The 7,315-nt window shown below is 48.8% G+C and overlaps 1 protein-coding gene across 1 annotated transcript in view; it reads left to right on the top strand.

Moving 5' to 3' along the window:
- Positions 1 to 2,629: 2,629 nt before the first annotated feature.
- The window catches only part of LOC144726318 (prolow-density lipoprotein receptor-related protein 1-like), a 267,656-nt gene continuing 262,970 nt past the window's right edge, over positions 2,630 to 7,315 (top strand). The window contains exon 1 of the mRNA XM_078605048.1: positions 2,630 to 3,009. The gene's annotated coding sequence lies outside the window, so the exon portion shown is untranslated. The remainder of the gene's footprint in view (positions 3,010 to 7,315) is intronic.

The following is a 7,315-nucleotide window of genomic DNA, read 5'->3' as shown; positions in this document are numbered from 1 at the left end:
CTTTATTAGAAAACGACTAATCTATCTGCTTCATTATTGGTTATAAAAATGAAAAAAAAAGTATATTGCCGTTTTTAAATCCTTTATATTAAGTTCGCGTGCTTGCTTGCTTGCTTGTGTGCTTGCTTGCTTGCGCGCTTAGGACCGTGCAAATCTTTCGGTCGTTTTTTAACCCACTTCCCGTGATCCAATCGAGCTGACATTTTGCACACAGACTCGTTGTGCGTGACAATACATGTTCGTGAACATTTTTTTCCTAAATTTTACACTGTTTAGGGAAAACTTTTTTAAATATTTAATTACCAATTGTTTAATGCTGCCAGACAATCTTCTGACCCATAGGTGGCAGCCATCTCAAGCCAGAGGACGAGAGGACTCTAGCCGCCACGCATATAAAGGATTTACTGTATAGTGAAAAACTTTGTTTTTACGGGTTATACTTGTTGTTGAATAACCGTGCACGTAAAATGAACGTTGTTGTACGCAAACCATCGTGAATTCTCTTGGTTGCAAGTGCCCAGGATTGGCTTCGGCTCCATGCACCCTCACCATTGCTTCCACAAGAACACGTGCATACAGATGTGCCGGAAATCTGCCGACCCACCAATGCCGGTTGCACGCGAGCGGAGGTCCGTGATGATGGTGGCGGGGAGATTGATGAGAACGGCCACCTTGTTTGTTCACTTCTCTCCCTCAGCAGATGAAGGCGAGCAGGGGACCTGCGGGAACACTCAATTTCGGTGTTGGAGTGGCAAGTGCATCCCGCGCAGTTGGGCGTGCGATGGAGATTACGACTGTCGAGATGGCTCCGATGAACTCCACTGCCGTAAGTTTCTTGTCGAATTGTTGTTGTTGTTGTTGATGTTGTTGTTGTTCTTCTACTTTGTCAAATCGCCTCGCGGCACGCCGCTTTTTTTCCCGTCGCCACGCACGGCAAATTTTAATAGCAGAGAAACCGATCCTCCACCTCGCCACGTGGGCTGGGTTTAGTGCTGGCGTTGTCAATAAGGAAGCCTCGCTCCGCGCCACCAACACAGATGAAGGCGGGGCGAGATGGGAGCAAGTGTTGACGACGTCGAAAACAAAAATAAGCATCTCCCATCCAGGACCTTACCATGGAACCTCCATGGTGTCAACCTTTCACGCCGGCAATGGTCGACCATCAACCGGGGGGGGGGGGGGGGGCGGGGGGCACCCGATGCCACAAACTGCGGATTGAAGATTCGGCGGATTTGCAATTTCGGTGCGGTCACGAATCCCAAATGATCGACTCGCATCGTACGCAGCTGGCGTCTTCACTCGTTTTCGGGAGGAGGAGGAGGACGAACGGACGAGATCCACTCCGCGCATGAACCGGACAACTGAGCGGATAGCAACATCGAAAAATTCCATCTTTAATCTGCCGCTATGCATCCATGCGAAAGAAAAATAAGCGACTGCGAAAATGTCAAAAGCGTTGACGTGAAGGCTACCGCGGTAGACGGGGGTTGTTGGTGCTGTCAACGTTCCCGCACCTTTGCGTTCTGATACGCCGATGTCCTCGCAGCGAACAATGCTGATGATGAATAGAGAAGAAAAATGCGTTCCCCTTTCTGGCAATGATACGGTTATTGAGTTGTTCAAACATCAAATGTTATTTCCAGAGAGTAAACAAAACTTTTCTTCATACATTTTTCATCATCTTGATACTGGCAAAACACATTCCTGCGGAGGGAGCTGGTAGGAACGTTGCGTTGCTCGGTCAATGGCCAGGGTCAACGGCGGCGTGGTGTATTCTGCAAATATGGCCGACTGTGAGGGCGGGCACAAGCCGGTGTGAGTAGGTTCAACGTTGAGTTTTATAAGGGCACCACGGGGTGACCAGCCCCTCCCCACCCAGCCCCACCCCTCCCATCCCCCACCTAGCCCCACCCTCCCCACCCAGCCCCTCCCCACCCTCCCCACCCAGCCCCTCCCCACCCTCCCCTCTCCATCCAGCCCCACCCCTCACATTTTTGGATTCACGACAGACGGACGGACACAATAATCCCCTGTGGGCTGCTGGAACCACGTGGTTCCTACCAGTAAAAAAAGTTCCCATGGGTCAAGGCTGAGTTGAACGACTATTTCCTGGAGTCCGGGAAGAATTCAAAAAAGCAGAGAATAGTCTAATTTAGTAAGTGCGACTTGGGTCATAAAAAGGAATAACATTAAAAACAACAGTTGCAAGCAATGAAGCAATTATTAATCAGAGCTCCTGGAGAAGCTGAGACGCCACACGCCACTGAAGTACCTAGCAGGGAATCAAAGCCACGCAGCCGTGATCATAGCGTGGTCCATGAACCACTGTGCTACAAATCCCCCATGTTCACAGACTGCCACGTACGCACGCACACACACACCACACACACACATGCCGGTTCTTCTTCGCGTGTTCTCGTAAAGACTCGTTGAATAATAGCTAATTAAAACAGGCGCTGTAAATTCAGCTCAGTAAGTGGTATGAGCCGGGAAAAGCGTGCAATAGCCAGGCGTAATCAGAAACAGCTGCCGTTTTGACAACAGGTCATGTTACACTTTTTTCACACACCTTCAATTACCCGCACAAAAACCGTGCCATTAACACAAGAGGACCACTTTCTGTCTAGATGCCATTATGTTGACACTCAAACTTAAATAGTGTTGTTTTGAATTGTATGGCCCCAATTTAAACATATTTAGTCCTTTGTTCAGACTTAAACAGCGTAATCACACTGGCAACTAATCTTACATAGTGGCATTAAACATGCATCATACAAGTTTGGAATCGCTTGTGCATCCCTTATTGCATTCAATTGTGGCGCACGCCCTCAAATTCAGCATTTAGGGGGCAGCAGCGAGGGTTGGCGGATCACACACGGACGTTGTGAAACTCGCTTCCCGTGGGTGGCGATGAGGTGCCGTCCCCTCCGGCTCGCCAGGAGAATGCGACGCAGCAGACGGGGACCCCCGCCTGTTCTACCTGTACGGGATAGCGCGTTGCTCCCTCACGTGAGTCATGTTTCTCCGGGCGTTCCATTTTCCTCCCGTCGTTCCATTTTCCTCCCAGGTGTATAAACACTCATAAATCGGCCGATGCCATGTTAATATATAGAGGACCGCAGAACTGGGAGGGGGGGTGGTGCTTATTATAAGGACCCGTCATAGCAAGACGAACCGAGCTCGTCCTACGGGTAGGTCAGTTCGGTGGTTCGATTTCTATTTTATAGGGAAGAGGTAGGTTGCGGATGCTGGTGTGTTTGTGAAATGTAAGGCTATATTGTATATAGACAACCACACTCCATTGTGACTTCACAGCGAGAGAGATAAACTGCGTAATTTGAATTCCATTAGATTCATATTTTGAAGGATAATGAAAACAGTGCCATTTATTTACCAAGAAAAGCCTCAATGAGTCTGAAGACGTTTCAGAAGCGCCCTTCGATAGGATGTTTGGCCAATCCATTAACGAGTATTTATCTGTTATCCTGCTTTGAGTGTTAAGTTATCAGCCAACCTGGACAACCTTTAAATCATCCTTTTATGAACATTTAGTGCAGTGACTGGCCTCCAGCAAATGCATGCGGAGTCTCCAACACATTCCTGCGGAGGGAGCTGGTAGGAACGTTGGGTTGCTCGGTCAATGGCCAGGGTCAACGGCGGCGTGGTGTATTCCGCAAATATTCCCGACTGTGAGGGCGGGCGTGAGGAGGTTAAAAGTTGAGTTTTATAAGGGCACCATGGGGTGACCAGCCCCTCCCCACCCAGCCCCACCCCTCCCACCCTCCACCCAGCCCCACCCTCTACACCCAGCCCCTCCCCACCCTCCCCACCCAGCCCCTCCCCACCTTCCCCTCTCCACCCAGCCCCACCCTCCCCACCCAGCCCCTCCCCACCCTCACCTCCCCACCCAGCCCCTCCCCACCCAGCCCCTCCCTGCACGACGGACACAATAATCCCCTGTGGGCTGGTGTAACCAGGAGGTTCCTACTAGTATTAGATACGTAGGTATGCTAACAGAAAAGAAGATCTCTTCATACCAAACAAAACAATCACAAGCAGGCGTTGCTGGCTCATCTGTAAGGTAAAAGGAGAAGATGGTACAGCTGTCAACGTTTTCACAGTTGTGCCGTGGAGGTCCCCAATGTGTTTTGTGGCACCATATCTTGACGTTTAGCTCCACGTGCCAGAAGCCTCCTCGGGAACTATTTTAGCTTTCAGTCAGTTCAGGGGACTGTTCAGTTCCTGTCGGATGCTTCCAGCGCATTGAGTGAGGCGGACATTCTGCTGAACAACACACGTCGCAAGCAGCTCTCGATGATGCCCGATTCTTAATTCGCGTATTGCCCCCTCCTCCACCGGTACATTTTAGCCACTGTGCCCTCATTAGCCGAGTTGTCTTCCATCGTCTACTTGCACAGCCGAGCCACCAAACCGTGACACTCCGTGGCCTGACAAGACACTTGAATCCGGCTTAGGGTCGAGCGGAGCCTGAGATGTCAGCGGCACGGTACGGCTTCTGCGATGGAAAACAATCCGTTGCCTCGTGAGCCGTGCTGAGCTGGCTTGGCACAGCCCAAGCGCAGCTCGGTTGTACGGTGGAAAATAGATATTAGTGCAGCATCCTTGAACATCACGGCTGTGCTGAAATTGCCTCCTATGATCCAGCCAGACTCGGTGGTGCTCCTCAGGCATCCACTAAGGTCATTCATGCACAGCTCTCTCTTTAGTGTCGGGAAATGAAATTTCCTCTATTTCCTTGGCAGAAGGTAGTTCAAACACACAAATCCACACACAGCCACCCGTGAAACAATGTGTCCTCGTGTTGGATTGCTGAGGCTCTTGGGGCAAATGTACTTGGCCAGCACAAAAATGAATTTGGCCAGCCCAAAGACAAAGATCCCCCGTATAGCATGTGACAGACTGTTGAGGCAGGTGCTGTTAGCTAGCACATATGAAGGCCGGAACGGCACACCAAGGGTGAGTGGCCAGCACCACGCCCAGCCGCCTTTCGGCTCCCGAGTGGTGATATTTTACACATCGTGATCAGGTACTCATTTTAGGCTGAGTCGACCTAGGGGAGGCCCAGGACCGGTTCAGATAATCGTTACTTGTGTTGGCCGTGAGCGGGAATCTAACTCGGGTCGCCAGGTTCATAGCACAGCGCTAACCGCTGCACCACCGCTCCCCATTGGCCAACCTACGCATGCGTGCACACAACATGTGCACCACAGGAATTAAATGTTAGTGCTCACATTTCTCGGGTTAAGATAACTTTATAATGTCTAGGGTGGTAGGGTTTTGATTCAAGGAGCTTGTATGTATTTACATAATGTCCTTGCAACCTGCTACCTAATGCCATTAAGAAGATTGACTGATTTGGCTGTTGCTGGTATGGTAATGCACGCAACAAAGTAAATTGCTATTTGGCGAGAATATATAGTGCTTTCTGATAGACTGCACTATGTTCAGCCCGAGTGCTCTTTATTGCACATTTTGCGCTGTGTGTGATGCACAGTTTTAAATACTTGGTCACCTCCCAGATGCAGCGAAAAAAATGCGCATCAGCAAACACTGAAGAGGCTCAGCTAATGTCATATGTCAGCACTTCCAAACAAACGGTGCATTGTAAATGCTTACTTTGGTTAAATGACACAGAGCCTTATATCACCAGCTATAAAATTATCACCGAATGTCATAATTGTAATTTATACGGTTTGCAACACGACGGTAAAATACCATTAATTGCATTCTCAAAGTTGTGTATTTTTGTGAGATAAGAATAGCTGACCATGCGGTTTGAGTTCCGGCACTGCTGTCTCTGTGGTGCGCGTGCGACTCTCCGTGTGCGTGTGCAAATTGCTATAATACGCTCATAGTGTTCTGTTATTGAATAGGCTGCCTTGATGGTGGGGGATCTGTGTATGAAAGATGCTATTCGGTCATTGCTGTTGTGAGTCAGAGGTGAAATCTTCAAAAGCTTCCCGTGTGAATGCACCACCCATACGTTGCTTGTGTTTACATGCCCTTGGTGAGACTTTGGTGGCTTTGTACGTTTACGTGTTTAATGCATTTACATTTGTTTGATCAACCCGATTGACAGGAAAGAGAGCCACGGTGGAATTCTCAAATTTGTATTTTTAATGGGAAAAAAAAATCCCCGTTTCTGCGAGGCAACTTTAAACATGCGTCTCCACTATTCGCAATGAAGATTAACGTTCTCCAAATGGGTCGACGTTAATATAATCATTATCAAGAATAGCAAGGTGCATCTAATATCAGACTGGGGTAGAGGAATAAAGGGAACAATGGCATCAATGCCAGGACACACTAAGTACAGCACACGGGTCATTAATGTGGAAGGATAGGATGCGCCTAAAGTGTGAAAAGAAAATTCATTATCAAAACGACATCTGATCCATAATGACAGTCTATCACCGGCTACTGCATTGGCATGCGATGTGTGTGTGTGTGTGTTGAACAGCTTGTTGGACTAAATTAACAATCGGTTATTACCCGGAGCAAGATTGTACTGCAGAAGAAATGCCACCGTGTAACAATAACCGAGCGTACACCTATTTCTTTCGCCACTCAAACACTCATTTTACCAAAACACTTCAAAGAGGGAATCATTTCGCATTGTGTAATAATAGCAGGCTCTTATATTCTGCAGACTCATTACTCTGGGATTGTGTTTAGCGGTTGAATTTATCCCCTGCCTACGGTAAAAATCATTAGTCTTAATTCCACGGCCATACATCTTTGCGGGAGCCTTCTCCGTGCGCGCGGTGGCTCTGGCTCAGTCCAGTTGCGCCTATTAATCAACAGAACAAATGGCTCGGCGAACGGAGAGGGATCCACGCGTTGTAGCCTGCGAGCGCTAATTTCGAGTTCCACGTTGAATGGGAAGTCGCCGGTCTCGCATCCTCGGCAACCCCGCGCCCAGCAGACTCAGCTCGCAATGTTGTGACGTGGACGTGGGAGGGGGCGGGGTGAGTGGCGTTTTGTTGTTGTTGTTGTTGTCGCCGCCGCTAAATGAGTTTTCTATATATATATAAAAAGGGAAATGTGTGAATGTGTGTCTGTTCGAAATGTTTACTTCCCGACATGCAACAAGCTTTAACTTTGGCATGTGGGTAGCTTCTAGACTGTACACAATGCAAAAAGTAAAAAAAAAATTCACTTTTGTATTTGGGGGGGGGGGGGCGCAATAATGGATATATTTTGCACGCAAGTGAGCGGTGACGTCACATCTGTGATGTCACCCGCATGCGGCAGCGTCACACAGTGTGCCTGCTGACGTCACGCACCCCCAACC

This window comes from Lampetra planeri, chromosome 1 (genome assembly GCF_965212315.1).
Source record: "Lampetra planeri chromosome 1, kcLamPlan1.2.h2, whole genome shotgun sequence".
NCBI lineage: Eukaryota > Metazoa > Chordata > Hyperoartia > Petromyzontiformes > Petromyzontidae > Lampetra > Lampetra planeri.
This window is presented reverse-complemented; position numbering and strand designations above follow the sequence as displayed.